General features: G+C 41.3%; 1 protein-coding gene across 8 annotated transcripts in view; it reads left to right on the forward strand.

Annotated features, from left to right (window-relative positions):
• Positions 1-9,051: 9,051 nt before the first annotated feature.
• SYBU (syntabulin) overlaps positions 9,052-20,919 on the forward strand; it is a 129,340-nt gene continuing 117,472 nt past the window's right edge. For 2 of the 8 annotated variants that reach the window (XM_059874284.1, XM_059874282.1), the window contains exon 1: positions 9,865-9,999. The gene's annotated coding sequence lies outside the window, so the exon portion shown is untranslated. Of the gene's footprint in view, positions 9,258-9,753; positions 10,000-20,919 lie in introns of those variants that run through there. The other 6 variants (XM_010812148.4, XM_005215596.3, XM_025001763.1 and 3 more) reach the window with 6 other exon arrangements.

A 20,919-nucleotide genomic window follows, 5' to 3' on the forward strand; every position in this document is an offset into this window, starting at 1 on the left:
TACTTTGGCCACCTCATGCGAAGAGTTGACTCATTGGAGAAGACTCTGATGCTGGGAGGGATTGGGGCAAAAAGGAGAAGGGGATGACAGAAGATGAGATGGCTGGATGGCATCACTGACTCAATGGATGTGAGTCTGAGTGAACTCTGGGAATGGGTGATGGACAGGGAGGCCTGGCGTGCTGTGATCCATGGGGTCGCAAAGAGTCGGACACGACTGAGCGACTACACTGAACTGAACTGAGAGGTGATGGTGAAGATGGTAGATGTGAAGAGGGTAGAGGGTAGCAGCTGTGGTGGTCTTGGAGATGATGAAAATGGTGGAGGTGGCAGAGGCAGCAAAGGTGGTCGTGCAGATAGATGCTGAGGCAGTGGTGGTGGTGTAAGTGATGATGGAGGTGGGGATGGTGGTTTTAGTTAAGACAGTGGTGGTTGTGGTAGCAGTGACTGTAGAAATGGAAACAGTAGTTTTAAATATAGAAAATCCTTGAGCGTGTTTATCTACTAAGATGAAAGAATCAGTAAGAGAGAGAATAAAGAAAATAGGATGGAGCTGGTCCCAAAGAATAATAAGATGAGGAGGTTAGAGTGCAGGTGGAGGAACTAAATTGCAACACCATCTTCCAGAGGCAAAATTCCCATAATGAACTACCTACAGGTCTCCAAACGTGTCATAGATTTCCATGCCTCTCAGCCTCTGCATGGGTGCTATTCCTGTAGCCTAGAACACCCTTTCCTCCCTCATCTTCTGCATATTGCTTCTATTTTTTTTCCTTCAAAATGGAATTTCATATCTATCTCTTTCAGGAAGACTTTTCTAATCCCCTCCTCCAGTTTCATAGGATACCAAATCTCTGGGCTTCCATAATATGTAGGACTTTTCATACTATATTGTAATTGCTTTAGTTTCCACTAGAATGTAAGATCCATGACAACAGATATCATATGTCATTAGATTTTCATTTATTAATTCAATTAGATTAATATACTACTACTACTACTAATAAAAATCTGTTGAGCACTGACCATATGCCAAACAACAGTGGGAAAATTTCAACCCATCTCCTGTTTGCATGAACACAGTTATACCCAATCAGCTGCTTTCACACTCCATCAGCAAGTTGAGCAGTTGAAACAGAAACTGTATGATCCTCAGATCCTAGTGTTTTACAATCTGATCCAAAGTAGAAAAAGTTTGACGACCTCTGGTTTAATCAACAGAGATGTTATACTGAATCAGCCTTGTCCCATGGGAGTCTGTACTTCAGCTGGAGATACAGGCAAGTATAGCACAATGTGATAAGTATTTTAATAGTGGAAATTAAGTGTACTATGGGAGCACCTCGGAGAAACACTTATCTGAAGTTTGGGAGATCAGGGATTCTGCATATCAAACATCTAACACTAGTTAGCAAATTAATAGCGGGCCAGTTTTTTTTTTTTTTTGAAGGGAAGAAATCATTAAGAACATGAAATATTCAAGTAAGATACTAAGGGATATGGTTGAGACAGCATTCCAAAAGACTGCTGTATTTCCACCATAAGGGAACTAAATTAAGATCTCTTTTAATCACTATATCGAGCTGACCACAAAGCTCAATTATCCAAGTCTTTCAGACTTGTATCCTGTTCCAAAGAGGTAAGACTCCAGCTAGGGTCTCCCCAACAATAAAACAGAACTCTGGTTTGTGTACTGAGACTGAAACTTTAATTATAACATTTGCTGAGACCTGAGAGACCTACATAAAATTTTTACTCTTCTTTCAGTTCCTTTCAGAAGATTTTATTGTGATTTTTCAAAGCCTAACCTAAAAACATGACCATAATAGCCTCTTGGTCTCTATTTTACACACACACACACACTCACTCACTCACAGTCCTATGTTATACTCGGTATTATCTCACATATGATACATATGATACATATATATATATATATATATGCTATATACACACACTATACAATGTATGTATGTCTACATCCTTCTCTTATATAAGATAATCTCATATCTTTAAGAAATATGTTCATATTCAAATCTAATACCACAAACTTTTATATAGATTTATCCTGTATCAGAGAGGGTGAATAGGTTCTACTGAAGGGCTGCTGTGGCACTGTGCTGAGAAATTTGTAAGGTGACCTTTGAGGACATAAGAACTAGAGAACAATAATCCTTTAGTGATGTTGACCTTGGATACCAGAGGTGAAATGTGAACATGGGTCAACTTATTTGCCATCCCTGTCCCTTAAGAATTCCAAACAGGAGCTTCCCTGGTGGCTCAGTGGTAAAGAATCCACCCGCCAATGTAGGAGACACAGGTTGGATCCCTGGTCCAGGAAGATCCCACATGCCTCGGAGCAACTAAGCCCGTGCACCACAGTTGAGCCTGTGCTCTGGTGCCTGGGAGCCACGTGGCACACCACTGAAGCCCATGTGTCCTTTGGAGCCCATGCTCCACAACAAGGGAAGAGCAACCACAGCAACCTCAGAGTAACCTGTGCACCACAACTAGAGCGCAGCCTCCACTCACTGCAAGCAGAGGACACCCTGCCCAGCAATAAAGACCCAGCACACCCAAAAACCCATAAGGAAAACTATAAAAAAAGAATTTCAAACATTCATAAATTTGTTAAAATGCAATCTTGCTCAAGCTTGCCACAGGGAAATGAGCAGTGGCTTGCTCTCCCAAGAACTGAGGCAGGTGGAAAAGTTCTTGTTGGGGACAACCTTGGTGGAGAAGATAAGAATGATAACTTACATTTGCAAAGTACTTAATTGATCCCAAAGTAACTTCATGGATATTATCTCACTGAATCTCACGACTTCCTTTACTTTATAGATTTCAAAGCTGAAGTCAGTAGGGCTAAGCAGTGGTTCACTCATGGCCATGTGGAAATTTTGACATATATTTAATGCAGGGAGTTTGACTCCCAGTTTTGATACTTTTAGGGACAAAGGACACCATACTAGGTTATTGGTGGTATCCACTGTTCTGAAGTTAAGCGTGATTAGGTGTAACTACACATTATTTTACTCATTCATGTAATCAACATTCATCAAGTTCCTGCTGTATGCAAGGCATGATCACAGAGATTATGAGAATTTGTTTGAAAAGTTGTTACAAGATGGTTTGGAGAAGCACATTATAGTATAAGGCAAGAACTTATTACAAGTGTTTGTTTAAATAGTCAATGTAATAAACATTTAAATATCACTTCCCATGGGCACTGTTCTAGGTGCCAGAGATACAAATAATAATAAAAAAAATCCCTAATGCTCGAAGGCATTTTTTTCTTCATTTGCTTAATTCCCAGTCATTCTGATACTTTGACTTCCATACACATCACCTGGGCAGTGTGTTACACCTGAGAATTTGAGTTATTTGATTTAGGATGGGCTCCAGAAACCCAAAATTTTAACAAGTCCCAAAATATCTCTGTGGCAGGTGGTACTGCTCCATGAACTTTACTATGAAAAAGGCATTATTAACCCTCTCAAAGAACCATACTGTTGTATACAATGTAGGACCCTGGCTTGCTGGTTTCCAGTCTGCTAGTCTCCAAAAAAATGAATACCTAGGGTGTTCTTCCATTCAGGCCTCTATGATCAGTGCCAGTTTGAAATAGTCTGTACACTGAAAATATGAACTCCATAAACCTTAAAAATTTGGTGATGATGGTCTATATCTATACCTGTGTCTGTTCTAGTATGTATCTATAAACATGTGTGTAAAACCATACGGTACAAATACACAGTGCTTTCACATTTTTCAATACTTCTCGAATAATCTTTAAATATAATGCCTTGATCACACTCTTACGCTCACATATGCATAATCAACAATCTTAGGAACTGCTCTAATCCTTCACACCTGTATCTTAAAAACTTGTTATTTTCCTACTTATTTTCCCTTTAACAATGACCTTGATAGCCTTATCTTATTGATTTACTTTGCATAAAATTTTTAAAGATCATCATTTTAATTTCATGTGAAATTAAAAGGGTCTTTTGCATGAAACCATGCACTGCTTATAAATACTTACATCTTAGCAGACAACTGTGTGTCGCAGCCATATGATGTAATGCCACAAAGCTGTTAAAATAATTGTGTAGCAGAATAATCAATAATAGATAAAATCACATAATGAGAGGGTAACAGGTAGGAAGGCCAGAGGTCTCCAAGCAGCAGGAGGAAATAAATTGCAAGTGGCAGACATTTTTTTCCCCTTCTCTGTTGACTAAACCCTAGTCAAGGCTATGGTTTTTCCAGTGGTCATGTATAGATGTGAGAGTTGGACTGTGAAGAAAGCTGAATGCCGAAGAATTGATGCTTTTGAATTGTGGTGTTGGAGAAGACTCTTGAGAGTCCCCTGGACTGCAAGGAGATCCAACCAGTCCATTCTGAAGGAGATCAGCCCTGGGATTTCTTTAGAAGGACTGATGCTAAAGCTGAAACTCCAGTACTTTGGCCACCTCATGCGAAGAGTTGACTCATTGGAAAAGACTCTGATGCTGGGAGGGATTGGGAGCAGTAGGAGAAGGGGATGACAGAGGATGAGATGGCTGGATGGCATCACCAACTCGATGGACGTGAGTCTGGGTGAACTCCAGGAGTTGGTGATGGACAAGGAAGCCTGGCGTGCTGCAGTTCATGGGGTCACAAAGAGTTGGACATGACTGTGCGACTGAACTGAACTGAACTGAAAAGTAATAACGTTCCATCTCTGGGTTGGAAGATCCCCTGAAGAAAAGAAATGCTATCCACGCCAGTATCTGGCCTGGAGAATTCCAAGGACTATATAAGTTCCTGGGGCCACAAAGAATTGGACACGACTGAGTGACTTTCACTTTCATTTTCAGGTGGTTCTGGTGGTAAAGAACCCGCCTGCCAATGCAGGAGATGTAAGAGATGTGGGTTCGGAAGATCCCCTGGAGAAGGGATAGGCTACCCACTCCAATATTCTTGGGCTTCCCTGGTGGCTCAGACTGTAAAGAATCCTCCTGCAATGAGGGATACTTGGGTTTACTCCCTGGGTTGGGAAGATCCCCTGGAGGAGGGCATGGCAACCCACTCCAGTATTCTTGCCTGAAGAATCCCCATGGACAGAGGAGCCTTCTGGGTTACAGTCCATAGGGTCGCAAAAAGTCAGACACGATTAGAAGTGACTTAGCACAGTACACAACAAAAGGAATAACAGTGTGGTCATGAGGACCTTCATATTAAACTGGCAGACATGACTGAAGCCTCAAAATGAGAAGAGATTCCCTATCCCCTTTGACAAGACACTGTTGCTATGGTGATGGTTTGCTGGCCTTTAGCTGAGCATCTTCAAATGGCTTTAATTTGTGGGGACAAGCTAAGACATGTTTGAACCACTCTCCTCACACAGCAACCTGACTAAAGAAAACTCTTTATATTTAAGAACAAATTATCCATTTTTTTACAAAAAAACCCTCCATGACTTTGAATCTGTCTATGTGATGAAAGTGAAAGTGAAGTCGCTCAGTCCTGTCCGACTCTTTATGACCCCATGGACACCAGGCTCCTCTGTCCTTGGGATTTTCTAGGTAAGAGTACTGGAGTGGGTTGCCTTTTCCTTCTCCAGGGAACTTCCCAACCCAGGGATCAAACCCAGGTCTCCCATATTGTAGACAGATGCTTTACTGTCTGAGCCACCAGAGAAGTCGGTCTATGTGATGAAAACTCTCAAATGTTTACCTTCAACCTCTAACCTTCAAACTTCCACTCCATAGCACCATCTAGATGCCTAATTATTATTTAACATTTCATATGACCAAAACAGGAACAAATCATTTCTTCCCATTCTCATCCCAACCATCACAATCACATCTTGACCCATCAAAGAAAATTATACCCCTATTCACTTAGTTATTCAGATCAAAAACCTTGGCATCATCACCACATTGCTTATTTTACCTTCTCTAAAACACTTAGTACCTGAATGATTTGTTTGTTTATACATCTCTTTATCTGACCCCATTGCTGTGCTGTGCTTAGTCACTCAGTACCACTCTTTGGGACTCCATGGACTTAGCCCAGCAGGCGCCTCTGTCCATGGGATTCTCCAGGTGAGAATACTGGAGTGGGTTGCCATGCCCTCCTCCAGGGGATCTTCCCAATTCAGGGAGTGAACCCAGGTCTCCCTCATTGCAGGAGGATTCTTTACAGTCTGAGCCACCAGGGAAGCCCAAGAATACTGAAGTGGGTAGCCTATCCCTTCTTGAGGGATTCTTCCAGACCCAGGAATCGAATCAGGGTTTCCTGCATTGCAGGTGTATTCTTTATCAGCTGAGCTACCCAGAAAGTCCCTGACCCCATTAGAATATCAGATTTTGCACAGTAGAAATGAAAACTATTTTGTTCACTGCTACATTTCTAGCGCCTAAAACAGTGCCTGATATACAGTAGGTACTCAAACAAAAGTTAGTGACTGATCCTGTCTCATCCTATGGTATCAGATTCTTATTTTAGAATTTTCAACAATATTCTCAAGAATGTGATGTGATTGCAGACTACTTAACTTCCTCTGGGCATTTGTTTCTTTATTTATAAGATGAAGGATATTAAATAACCTGCACATTTACATTTATGCTAAAACTTCATAACTGTGATTCAAGCTTACGTGAGTTATAAACTATTCCTCTTCCACTCAGTTCACTATTGATTTCCACTTAGCTCCTTCTTGCTGTCATATATAAGACTATTTGTAGTCATAGTTCTCAAAGCACTTTTGTTTCCAATATTTCCTTTGACACCTCAGACTCCTGGAGCACTATACCTACTACTTACGTTTAACCAGTGAAGAACTACAGGCTCGGAGATGGTATACAAGTTGTTCAAACTCACCATGCATCTCTTCTCATTAAAACAATCTGTTGTGAATAAAAGTTGCTGGCTTGGCTAAGACTTTAAACATTCTATAGTCACACTGTAGACCTAGGAATTATAATAAATAATTTTTCTTCAAATATTTTAAATAAATATGCATCATCATATATGTGATTTAAGGGAATCTAACACAGGTTTCCAATCTTCCCAAGGATTTTGATTAGGCTTTCTGCAAGAAAAGACAAAACTACTGGTATGTTTGAGTTGAGTGACAAAAGTTGAACAGATCCACTCCCTGTCTACCTTGCCATAGCATCTAATATTTCTCCTATTTGACTATTTCTTTGAATAAAGGCATTGCCTCCAGAAAGTCCCAGAATAGGAACACAGAATAATCAGAAATACTTGGGTCCAAATCCTCACTTCACCATTTACTAGTTTTGTCATTGTAAACAAGAAACGAAGAACTTTCTTTTCTTCATCAGTAAGGTGTGACAGCTTAAGGAAAATGTAACAATTATATTAGATGACATAAACTGGTGTCTGGTACATAGGATATACACAACAAAAGTGAGTTCCTCCCCATTCCAGTAACTTAGAGGAGTAACAGCAACCTAATCAAACTTTAAAAACAAGCCTTAAGGAAATGGAAAGAGGAAAAGGAAAAACAAATTAAGTCTGGAATGCGGTACTGAGTAAATGCTGCTCAATGAATAAATAAATTATAATCAAGTTCTAGCTCTGTATATTTAAGGAAGTGAAGAACTGAACTTCAAATATTCTTAGCACAAGACAATTACAGTTTATCTCCATAAAAGAAAAGCTGGCATTTCTTTGCAGTCACTGTAACTGAATTTGTTTTCCTTTAATTCTGGGTTCCTGAAAGGACCGTGTGGCTTCTGTGCATCATTTGAAACCTCCCAACTTGTGACCTGGTTATTTAACATTATTCTTAAGTCTAGAGAAACCAAACAAGAATTTTCTTTAGTTTCGCACCTGCCCTGATGCCCTCAGTGGTCTCGACTTAAATCTAGAAACTAGGAAGAAAGGAGTAGATGAGGGAGAAAGACTTTTTTTTTTTTTTTCTTCCAAACCCAAGAACTGAGGAAGCATGACTGACACATCTCAAAGGCTGGAATAGGCCATCTTTTAAAGTCCCTTCCATCTTCACGATTCTATAAACATCCAGGTTTCTTCTAAAATGATATCTACAAGAGTTTCTATAATTACACTGTATTCTTGCAACATGTCCAGGGAAGTGTGAGTTCAGGGATTTGTGCTTTGATGTTCATCTAGAGGTATTTATTGTATTCTTTGGATCCCCAAGGAATGAATCTCCAATCACTTTACCCTGGGGGCCCATCTGCCTCTGCCTCAGAAAGATATAAGCAGTTCTATGGTAAAGATCTTTAGGCTTCTCAGGTGGCTCAGGTGATAAAGCGTCTGCCTACAAGGCGGGAAACCGGAGTTCGATCCCTGGGTCGGGAAGATCCTCTGGAGAAGGAAATGGCAACCCACTCCAGTACTCTTGCCTGCAAAATCCCATGGACGGAGGAGCCTGGTAGGCTACAGTCTGTTGCTGCTGCTAAGTCGCTTCAGTCGTGTCCGACTCTGTGCGACCCCATAGACGGCAGCCCAACAGGCTCCCCCGTCCCTGGGATTCTCCAGGCAAGAACACTGGAGTGGGTTGCCATTTCCTTCTCCAATGCATGAAAGTGAAAAGTGAAGGTGAAGTCGCTCAGTCGTGTCCGACCCTCAGCGACCCCATGGACTGCAGCCTTCCAGGTTCCTCCATCCATGGGATTTTCCAGGCAAGAGTACTGGAGTGTGGTGCCATTGCATTCTCCGAGGCTACAGTCTATGGGTCGCAAAGACTTGGACACGACTGAGCGATTTCCATGGTAAAGATCTTTAGTAAAGCTGAACGTTCTTGATGGGGCTGCATGGGGCTCTTGGAACGTCGGAGGGAAGAGTACCTTCTCACCAGTCGCCAAATTCCACCTTCCCAGGAAAGCAGGTAGTGGGGCTGATGGATTAGTTTTGCATTTGGACCGATCCACGAATTGGAACGGCTTTCTTCGCTGTGCCGACGTTTAAGTTAAAGTGAAGTCGCTCAGTCGGGTCCGACTCTTGGCGACCTCCATGGACTGTAGCCTACCAGGCTCCTCCCTCCATGGGATTCTCCAGGCAAGAGTACTGGAGCGGGTTGCCATTTCCGTCTCCAGACGTTTCCTCCAGCCTTACCTAAAATCAGTGCGAATTTTATCTCTATTGCACTGCTGCCGCTAGGGTATATTATCTCCTTAGAGGTAGAAAGTGATTGACCACGTTTATCTTCGGGGTCAGGAAATTCGGACACTGACACCTTGTTTAGACGAGGCGCCCAAGGTCGAGGAGAGGCTGCAGGTAAGTCTTGGCCCTGAATTTTGGGCAGTGTTTCCTTAGCTGCCTCACACAGGCTGCGGTCGCGAGAGGAAATTTTCCCCGGTAGAGGCCGTCCTCAAGGGCACCTCAGGACCACGCCGCGGGGTTCAGGGGTTTGCATCTCCCCCGCGGGGACCGGGTATTGCTTCACCCGGTGAGTGAAGAGCGCGAGGCGGACTCCAGCCTCAGTGACCCCGGGCATCCGCACGCGCGCGAGAAGGAGGTCGCGCAGCGCACACCTTCCCGCCCTTGGCCCGGCCTCCCTCTGCGGGCGGGAAGCCGCAGCCTCCGCAGTGCGCCGCCCCCACCCCGAGCGGCTTTGGGAAACGAGCCGGCGGCGAAGGCGGCTGGGGGCCTGGGCGACCGAGCCCGAGCCTGCGGGTCGGCCGTCCCCGGAGCAGTAGCCCGCCGCCGCGCCCCGCCTACTGGTCCCCGGCCCGCTGGTCCCCGCCCTTCTCCCCACGCGGTTCGCGGACCGGCGGCTGCAGAGGCCGAGGGGCCGCCACCCGGATCCCAACGCGCGGGCGGCGAAGGCACCACGTGTCCGGCCCGGGCAGGCGCGGGCGGAGCGGGCCGTGCCCGGCTCCCAGAGCCCGAGCGCACACCCGCGGCGGCGCCGGGTCCCATCCGCACCCGACGCCGGCCCAGCCGCGCCCCGGTCTCCCGGGCGCGTGCGGATGCCTCCTCCTGGACGGCGCGATGGGGCCTTTCTGGGAGAGAAAGGGTAAGAATGGGCATCTGTGAGGGCTCTGCGGGCAGTGCCCACCGGCGCCGGAGGGCGACGGATGCTCTGTGGTCCAGTGAGGGCGGAGATGGATGCTCGGGACCCCGGCGCTGCCCCTTCCAGTGGTGGGGGCCGGGCGGGGGTGGTATCCAGTGTTCTCCGGCACCCGCAGAAGAAGGTGGTGGAAAATGGGGACTTTCAGCAGAGGAAAGCAGCGGGGACAGTGTCCCTGTTTGATTGGTTTTTGAGATGATTGAGCTGGACTTGTTGTTGCAACAGGCAAGGCTGACCAGGCCGTCGGTTGGGGGGGGGGGGGTCTCCCTTTAGTAATTGTTGGCGGAAGTGGGGCTTGAAAAGGGTGCCTTTTGATAAAGAAGGTTCAGTAAAGAATTGATGGTATCCAGAAAGAAAGCCTCAGGCGATCTCTTCAGTGGCATGGGTGCGTGCAGAGTCCCCGGAGCACGCTTGTCAAGTTTCTCCTCCCTTGGGGACTTTTCACCAGATTGTTTGGTGAGGAGGGAGGACATTTTTCATCAGTGTGTTAGAAGGGCTCAGTTGATGAGCTCAAAAACATCCTCATACTGGATGTCATCTTCTTGCTGGGTGAATTTAAAATAGGAGTGAATCGCAGAGAGCTGGAAGGTTGAATTGGTGCATGGGAGGAGAATTTTAAAGCTTTAAGTGGAAAAAGCCACTTGGTGTAAACCGCTTTGTCTTTGGTTCTCCAGTGTTGAGCAAGTAGTGACGTCAGGGAAAGCAGGAAAGTCCACTGCTGGGTTCCTGGAAGGTCCTATGGTTCTGACCCCAGACCCTGGGCAGCAGAAGCAAAGAGCAGCTTCAGGGTCCTGAGTCTTGCTTCTCAGAAAAGAACCAAATTTGAACACCGCAGTTCAAAATTTTCAGCTTTAAGTTTCTGCTGCAGCACTTGGCTGGGCATACATTACAGATGTTTGCTTCTTCTTCTTCAAAAGATGTTTTAGAGGCAAAGGAAGTCAGGTCATCACAGGGCCAAGTTTTCTCCTCTTGTGCTTTTGGGAGAGCAGCAACATTTGACCCCTTGAGAGATGGGGGAAATCATATTTTTTACTTGCTTCAGATTTTACAGCAGCAATGTATTATCATAATGCAACTTTTGGTTTCCTAATTTATGTGACAATGACATTATTTTAATGCAAAATACATTTATAACACACCGTTCAATCCTTGTTGATCTCCACATATTTAAATCAAATTTTATTAACTTGATTTGCATGCAGTAGTCTTTAAAGTGGTATCATAATTGAGTTCAAATAATTATATGAGTACTTAAATGCTGGTGTCCTAAAAAATAGTTCAGATCTTCATTTTTATAGATGAGTTGCTGAGTCTGGCAGAGAGTAAGTAAGTAGTCCAAGAACATGAATTAGTTACTGGCAAACTTAGAACCAGCCATCTCCTAACACCCAGTCCTGTGGTTTTCTCACATTTTAGTTAAAGTGTGTAAGAGATAAGCTTAAAAGAGTAATCTTACAATTGGCCTGATGGGCAGCGCTTAGAGATGGGGGTGAAAGGGTCTGTGACTATAACTAGGTAGCAGGAAGGAAATCTTTGTCATGATGGAAAGGTTATGTATCTTGATTGTCATGATGGTTATATAACCATGGTTATGTATATGTGTGTATGTCTGTGTATGTGTATGTGTGTGTGTGTGTGTGTGTGTGTGTATATATATATGTATATATGAAAGTGAAAGTGTTAGTCACTCAGTCATGTCCGACTCTTTGGGACCCACCAAGCTCCTCTGTCCATGGAATTCTTCAGACAAGAATACTGGAGTCGGTAGCCATTCCCTTCTCTGGGGGAATCTTCCTGACCCAGGGATCAAACCTGGGTCTCCTGCATTGCAAGCAGATTCTTTTTTGTCTGAACCACCAGGGAAGCCTATATATATGACACTTTATCCCATATGTATATAGGATAAAGTGTCATAGAGCTCTGAACACACATTGCATTAACTCAGTCTCCTACTTTTGATATTGTACTGTACTATGTAAGATAGACTCACTGGGGGAAACTGGACAAAAGGTATATAGGAATTCTCTGTACTGTCTTTACAACATCCTATGAATCTATCATTATTTCAAAATAAAAGCATTTTTAAAAAGTCATTTGTAAGTACATCAAATTCCAAAGCATGCTTCTCCATGGGAGAAGGCATTATTTCCAGAATTTCAGTTACTCTGGTGTCCTTGACAATGTTTATTATGTCTAAATACAAATTGTAATTCTCTTAATACTGTCATTTAAATTGACACACTTTTGTTTTTTTTTACTTAAGCCTTCATCTAAGGAGTAATATCCACGTAATATCAGGTTGAGGGGTTATGTTACATGTCCCAAAATATGTAAAAATAGAAATATAACTTTAAAGAGACTTATCCGCCTAAATCACCACCACCCTGGGAACGCTGTGTAATGGCAAGGCTTTGAGAAGTGTTCCAGGGAGTGATGAGGGAGGCAAGCCCAGCTCTGCAGAACAGCTTATGATCAGTGCAGCAGAGGGAGAGAGAACTAGGTCGCCCCACATCCATTTGAGAATGGCTTCTCATTCCTTCTAGAAAAAGACAGTTTTCATTAAGCTTTTTAAATTATAAAATATTCCTAAAATAACTTCAAGTCTTTACCAGAGTGGAGCATCTCAGCAAGAATATACCAGTTAGAAGCTATATTTGGTTTTTATTTCTATAATTTATGATAATAATTATTCAAGTTGTCTTCCAGGCTTAATCACCAAGTCATCGGTATGTGGGATTTTTCTGTCTCTCTGTTCAGAGCATATTAACTCATTTTGCTTAAACTCTGTGGCCTTTGGTTTGCTATAGAGGTCTCTTTGAAAACAGCCCATGGATGAGAAAACCTTGGCATACTCAAAGTGAATTTTTAAAAACGGTATGAAAAAAGATAGGTAGTTAAGTGTGGAAGAATAGTAACAGAATTATTAAAATGCATTCCTAAAAAAATGCTTTTAAGGAACTTTAACTCATTGTGCCTCTGCTAGTTCTAAAATGAACTTTATGCTAAGTCGCTTCAGTTGTGTCTGACTCCTTCCAACCCCGTGGATTTTAGCCAGCCAGGCCCCTCTGTTCATGGAATTTTCCAGGCAAGAGTACTGATGTGGGTTGCCATGCCCTTCTCCAAAATGAACTTTGGTGATCATAAAACTTCAGTGAGAATGTTCACTCATCAGGAAGGAAAAAAAAAAAAGAAAGAAACAGAGCAATTCCTTTTAACAAAAGCATTCTTCAGGGCCATGATTTTTTTTAATTTAAATAATCTATCTTCAAACATTAAAATGATCTATTGCCTTGTTCTCAACTTTGCTTCTCAAGAAACATAGGCATATCTCTTGGACAACTGAAAAATATCTTCCTAAACCTTCCAGCCAACAACTTCCAGATTTGAGAGGAAGGAATATTCTTTGACTCTGACTGAATCAACATAAGGAGAAATAAACTCAGTCATAGCCTAACTCCCCCAGTTATTTCTGACCCTTTGTTTTTTAAATTTTTTAATTACCTACAAAATCAGATGGGATTATTTTGAATACATGGTAATTTTTCAAAATCATTTTTCTTACCCCTCCACCATTATGGCAGAGAAGGCAATGGCACCACTCCAGTACTCTTGCCTGGAAAATCCCATGGACCGAGGAGCCTGGAAGGCTGCAGTCCATGGGGTCGCTAAGAGTCAGACACAACTGAGCGACTTCATTTTCACTTTTCACTTTTCACTTTCATGCACTGGAGAAGGAAATGGCAACCCACTCCAGTGTTCTTGCCTGGAGAATCCCAGGGACGGGGGAGCCTTGTGGGCTGCCGTCTATGGGGTCTCACAGAGTCGGACACGACTGAAGTGACTTAGCAGCAGCAGCAGCCACCATTATGGATAGAAAAGCCAGAAATGGTATCAGAATAGATTCATTCATAGGTCTATACTAGACTTCACCATGCTTGCCACCTCATTTTAGAATTAGTTTGCCACAGCATGGTGGGATTTAAAAACAAAGATGAGGTGTTTTTCCTTCTACATTGATGTTGGAACAGTCACGGCCAGGTGTGTGATGATTTCATCCTCATCTCTAATTTCTTTAGCTTGTGGAAAGTTGATCAAAGATAAGGCAGCATATCTGGCTTATTTGAATACCAAAGTATTCAAAATGTTGATCTATGTGGAGTGTGATCATATCCCAGCCTATACTCGTTGACTATATCATGTCTAATTCAGTACTTTACCCTAGCAGCATGGCAGGTGCATAATAAACATTTTAAAAAGAAAATTTAAAAGAATAATTAAAACTGTTAGCTAACAACACCCATGTGTCACAGTACAATGTGTTTTTCACTGAGAATTTCATGTCCTATGCTGAATGCAGAGCAAAACTTCAGAATGCATTTAGCACACAAAAATACACATTTGTAAAGTGCCCCTATACTTTAATGTCCAAATAGGATAAATGTAGTGTGTAAATTCCATAAGAGCAAAGATTTTTGTTCCTATTGCACTCCCAGCACCTAGAACAGTGCTTGGCAATGGCATGTTTCTAATAAATGTTTTCAAATGAATGAGTAAATGACAGAAGAACTGTATATATACACATAAATGTATTCAGATTTTTGAGAATATATTAACATTAATTTCAAAATTCAGCTCCAGGTTATTTCCCCATATGGTTTTTTGAATTGCCAGATTGTGGTTAAGGTGAATACTTCTAGTGTAAGGGCTGCCCATGCCTTCGTTGGGATTTTCCTTATATTGAGATTAAATTTGAACTCATCTAATTGTAATGTCTGACTGTCACCTAGCCAGAACTCTCAGCAGTGATATGTGAAACCATGTCAGACCCAAGGTCACATGTCCCAAGCTGGCACCCAGTGGGTCAGATTCATTCTACAAATGTATTTTGTTTTGTTTTAAAATCAGGAATGTGTGTGTATGTGTTCAGTCATATCAGACTCTTTGCAATCCCATGGGCTGTAGCCCGCTAGGCTCTTCTGATCATGGAATTTTCCAGGCAAGAATAATGGAGTGAGTTGCCATTTCCTCCTCCAGGGAATCTTCTTGACCCAGGCTCTTTACCACTGAGCCACCTTCAACCCAGGAGGGTATTCATTAATAAAAAGTTGCAGTTAAATTTTTTAAAGTCACAGTGATTCACATAAAAATCCCAGATTTCTGACTTCCCTGGGAAAATAACATCATTTAGAGCTGAGAAGTAGCAGCTGGGGCACAACCTTCTCTATTCGCAGTACCATTCCATTTGATAGTATACTGGGCCATTTGGCTTATTTGTGTTAATCGCCTGGTCTAAGTAAATTTCTGTATTTGCAACATTTGACCATTTCTCAGATTTACTAATTTTAACCCTATTAGTTAAAAAAAAAAAAAAAAAGACTAGGCTTGCTATGTTATTCTTTGGAAATCAAGCTAATTTCTGAATATTCTTTTCTTTTTCAAGTGCTCAGAAGCCATCTTTTTATTAATTTGTTTCAGAATATTACCTAATATTTTATGTTGGTTTTAGAGACTGTTCCTTCTAATTTGTGAAAATCAAAACTGTGTACTTTATTTCTATATTTTTACCCTCTTGGCATCTCTTTTCATCTCCAGATTCTTCAGTGACACTAACAGTGTTATAATCTTGTTTGTAAAAGCTGAGATTATAATTCCCAGTACATAATCTGTCAAATGAACTAAATGCCTTATGAGAAGCTAGTAGTATTAATTTGCTTGAGCTTTAGTATCCTCTTCAAACTTTATGCTATGCTTTTTAGTTTGGAGATCATTTTACTTGACAGAAAAGCTAAAGAGTAGCTATAAACTTCCGTCTTCTTATAGCCATCCATCATCCACCAATATTAAAAGAACTGTAACAAGTAGTGGCTGTACATTTTTATTTCTCTTCTCCCTTCCAACATAATTGAAGTGAATAGTTTTCTCATTCTTAATATTTTTGCAAGTCATAGTTCAAAATTAGAGTCCAGTCTTCCTATTACTTAAAGAAGGAAATGGCAACCTACTCCAGTATTCCTGCTGGGAAATCCCATGAACAGAGGAGCCTGGTGGGCAATAGTCCATGGGGTTGCAACGAATTGGACAACTGAAGTGATTTAGCATACTTCCTGATACTACGAACCAAAGTATTGCTGTACAAGTGTTCCTGGAAGTATAACCTTGGATTTTTCAATTTTTCACATAATAATAATAATATGTATTATCATAATATTTAGCTCAGATTTTAAACTGAGCCACTTTGTCTGATACATGGTGATAATGCAAAGGAGAGATTACAAAATAATATCCTGAGTGACCCTCTGAATTGAATCTGTAAGATGAATACAGGAAGGAAAGGGGGTGACAAGTTATTTAATTCTCTGAAGCTATGGAATAAAATATGAACTTACTCTCAGAAATGCACATATTTTCTTATTCCCTGAAGAAAACTGCAAACCTTTGGTAACCCAACCACAGTCAGTTACCTGAGTTTAAAAACCATAAAAATCAGTTTAAGTTCAACTTACTAACACTGAGCTGACATCTTTTGTAGAACAAATGAAGAATGGGGTGAAAGGTAATATTAACCTGTCCTCTCCCTTCTTTCTTGGTTTAACCTGTGCCCAGGGAAACTCAATTCATAATTTCATCAATTTCACACCATTAATACGCATTAAATTAACTTTAAAAGGTAGGATATAATAGTTTGAATGAGTAGGAACCATTAAACCTAATGACACTTAAATGCATTTATCACAGTGATGCATGTCTTTAAAAGGGCCATTATGTTTTTCCATGAGATAGAAGGGGTTTGAAAGTGTAAAATTTATTTTATCCGGCTGAACATTTGTGAAGAGTATCCATTTGATCCTTAAAACATATGAAAATGGAAGATCGCTCCCATTATGTTATTTCTTATATTTCACCCTAAGGGGGATGTTTCCTGTACCTCTCAAAAGACTGAGTGCTTTTGGTGCTTTGTCCATGGTGCTGAAACTGGCTGTACCACAGGGGCCTCATCACAGGAGAAGATAGAAAGGGGAAAAAAAAGGATTGACATTTATTCCAATTAACAACTTATAAGAATAAAAATATTGATTTAGAAATGAACCCATTGTTCAAATTTATAATCAGCATAGCAAGAAAATTTGCACATCTTTATAAGTTTGTGTATTTGAATAGTGTGCAAAATGAGGGCTGAATTGGCAAATATTTGTTTTTAACTTATTTGAAGTACAGCTTGGGAATTTTTGTCATTTTTTTCTACACTTCTATTATTCATTAAAGTACACCTATAACAATAATATTTAACTTTCATCCATCTCTATTTGTTTTTCAAAAACTCTTAATTTTGGATTCTCATAAGCCCATAATATTGTTTTCTCTCTGTGACATTTATTACAATAAACACTTTGGGCATTCTTCCTATAATTTTAAGGGTTTCCCTGGTGGCTCAGAGGTAAAGAATCCTCCTGAAATGCAGGAGACATAGGTTCAATCCCTGGGTCCGGAGGATCACCTGGAGGAGGGTATGGCAACCCACTCCAATATGCTTGCCTGGAGAATCCCATGGACAGAGGAGACTGGCGGGCTACAGTCCATATGATTGCAAAGAGTTAGATGTGACTGAAGCAACTGAATATGCACTCACATACAATTTTAAACCACAGGACAAACCACACATCTTCAAATAGTGGACCAATATTTGAATGGGCCAGTATTTGAACTGTAGGTATCAGTTCAGTTCAGTTCAGTTGCTCAGTCATGTCCGACTCTTTGCAACCCCATGAATCAGAGCATGCCAGGCCTGCCTGTCCATCACCAACGCCCGGAGTTCACTCAAACTCACGTCCATTGAGTCGGTGATGCCATCCAGCCATCTCATCCTCTGTCGTCCCCTTTTCCTCCTGCCCCCAATCCCTCCCAGCATCAGAGTCTTTTCCAATGAGTCAACTCTTCGCATGAGGTGGCCAAAGTACTGGAGTTTCAGCTTTAGCATCATTCCTTCCAAAGAAATCCCAGGGCTGATCTCCTTCAGAATGGACTGGTTGGATCTCCTTGCAGTCCAAGGGACTCTCAAGAGTCTTCTCCAACACCACAGTTCAAAAACATCAATTCTTCGGTGCTCAGCCTTCTTCACAGTCCAACTCTCATATCCATACATGACCACTGGAAAAACCATAGCCTTGACTAGACAGACCTTTGTTGGCAAAGTAATGTCTCTGCTTTTCAATATGCTATCTAGGTTGGTCATAACTTTCCTTCCAAGGAGTAAGCATCTTTTAATTTCATGGCTGCAGTCACCATCTGCAGTGATTTTGGAGCCAAAAAAATAAAGTCTAACACTGTTTCCACTGTTTCCCCATCTATCTGCCATGAAGTGATGGGACCAGATGCCATGATCTTTGTTTTCTGAATGTTGAGCTTTAAGCCAACTTTTTCACTCTCCACTTTCACTTTCATCAAGAGGCTTTTTAGTTCCTCTTCACTTTCTGCCATAAGGGTGGTATCATCTGCATATCTGAGGTCATAGATATTTCTCTCGGCAATCTTGATTCCAGCTTGTGCTTCTTCCAGCCCAGTGTTTCTCATGATGTACTCTGCATATAAGTTAAATAAGCAGGGTGACAGTATACAGCCTTGACATACTCCTTTTCCTATTTGGAACCAGTCTGTTGCTCTCCATGTCCAGTTCTGACTGTTGTCTCCTGACCTGCATATAGGTTTCTCAGGAGGCAGGTCAGGTGGTCTGGTATTCCCATCTGTTTCACAATTTTCCACAGTTTATTGTGATCCACACAGTCAAAGGCTTTGGCATAGTCAATAAAGCAGAAATAGATGTTTTTTTGGAACTCTCTTGCTTTTTCAGTGATCCAACAGATGTTGGCAATTTGATCTCTGGTTCCTCTGCCTTTTCTAAAACCAGCTTAAACATCTGGAAGTTCACAGTTCACGTATTGCTGAAGCCTGGCTTGGAGAATTTTGAGCATTACTTTACTAGCGTGTGAGATGAGTGCAATTGTGCGGTAGTTTGAGAGTGCAATTGTGCAGTAGTTTGAACATTCTTTGGCATTGCCTTTCTTTGGGATTGCAATGAAAACAGACGTTTTCCAGTCCTGTGGCCGCTGCTGAGTTTTCCAAATTTGCTGGCATATTGAGTGCAGCACTTTTAGAGAACACTTATTATCAGTTACAGTTTAAGTCAGTGAATGTTATTGTTGTTGTTCAGTCCCCAAGTCGTGTCCGACTCTCTGCCACCCCATGGACACACCAGGCCTCCCTGACCCTCACGATCTACTGGAGTTTGCCCAAGTTCATGTCCACTGAATCGGTAATGCCATCCAACTGTCTAATCCTCTGTCACCCTCTTCTTCTGCCTTCAACAAAAAATTCAGATATATGCCTCTGACCCTGAAAAACCTAAAATTGAATAATTATTACATGTACTTGTAAAATAACACAAGCAGTGTATATCATTAAAATTTAAGCTCATTGAGGGACTGGGCCTGCTTGCCATTTTCACTGCTTTGTTAAATGGATTAGAATATGAATGAATGATTAAGTGCAAAGACAGCTAGAATTGGTGGCACCATTAAAATGTCATTGATTTACAGTTACTTTCTTTAGAGGAGGCATGCATGCTTCAGTTACCAAGTTATAGAAATTGATATATATTTGTCTATTTTTCTCAATGCACTGAATTACCAAGAGTAAAATTAATGGCTAACATCATTTTAAATATGAAGTATTTCTAGTGTTTATCTGTGTCACTTCACTACAACTATTATAATCTCTTTTTATAAATGAGGAAAGTTAAATGACTTTAAGTAATCCAGGCAATAGTAATGCAGAATCCAAACTCAGAACTATGCCTGAACTCTTAGCCATGATTTTACCAAAACCCCAACATATTTTTGAGCATTCTGGCACCTTTGTAAATTCCATGTCATCATACAGATTCTAGCTCTTGGGAAATCTTTCTCTTGACCAGTTATGAAAGGTTTCTTTACCTTCACAACTTTCCTTTTTTAGCTAGCAGTAAAGAAATCACTTTTTCCCCTCTTTATAGCTGCAAAAAGAAGGTTTATTTATAGTGAAGAGCACAAAAGCCCAGACCCAGAGGAGTCCTTTGAGTTTATATGAAAGTAGAGAAAGAAGTGACACAGTTGAAAAAGAATAGTTAGGCTCCCAGTTGAGAATTTGGGGCGGGGGGGAGTTACAGGGGGGTGGCTACAGAGCAGTAATAATTTTCTGGCTGTTGATTTGTTCTCTCTTCTTTTTGGAGTGAAGTAGCTGTGGCATGAGTTTCAGCCAAAGTCTTGAGGAAAAATGTTCCAGACAAAGCGACATTTTTTCCCCCAACAAGACCAATATCAAACTGAGGGTGTAGACCAATTCTTTTTTATGCAATCATATTAGACTTATTTGTAGAAGTTTCTTTAAGAAATCTCTAGGTCACTTTCTCACACTGTTTCCCAATCCGATATTTCTTGTATTTATGTTGCATTTTTAAGATAAAAAACTTTTAATCCATCATCTATTGTTTAGCTGTCACCACTGATCAATACTGAATTTTGTCCATAAAATTCATCAATAATCTTGAACTCAATTAAAAAGTCATAATATTGGTCACATTCCATAAAAGAGTACTAGGAAAATAGATTTGGTAGAGCTGTTGTTTTAAGCACATACAATTCTTACCATTCATAAATTTGCATTCTGATATCCAGCTGAGAAACTTTAAAATGAAAAATAAATGAAACCCAGTAGAGCTGAAAACATTCCATTCTCTGGCAATACATAAACACTTATTTTCCTCATTGGAAAAGGCAAAAGCAGTCTGATTATCTGATTTTCCTTGCTGAAATAATGATAAAGTTATTGTGTTAG

Source organism: Bos taurus, chromosome 14 (genome assembly GCF_002263795.3).
Source record: "Bos taurus isolate L1 Dominette 01449 registration number 42190680 breed Hereford chromosome 14, ARS-UCD2.0, whole genome shotgun sequence".
Classification (NCBI taxonomy): Eukaryota; Metazoa; Chordata; class Mammalia; order Artiodactyla; family Bovidae; genus Bos; species Bos taurus.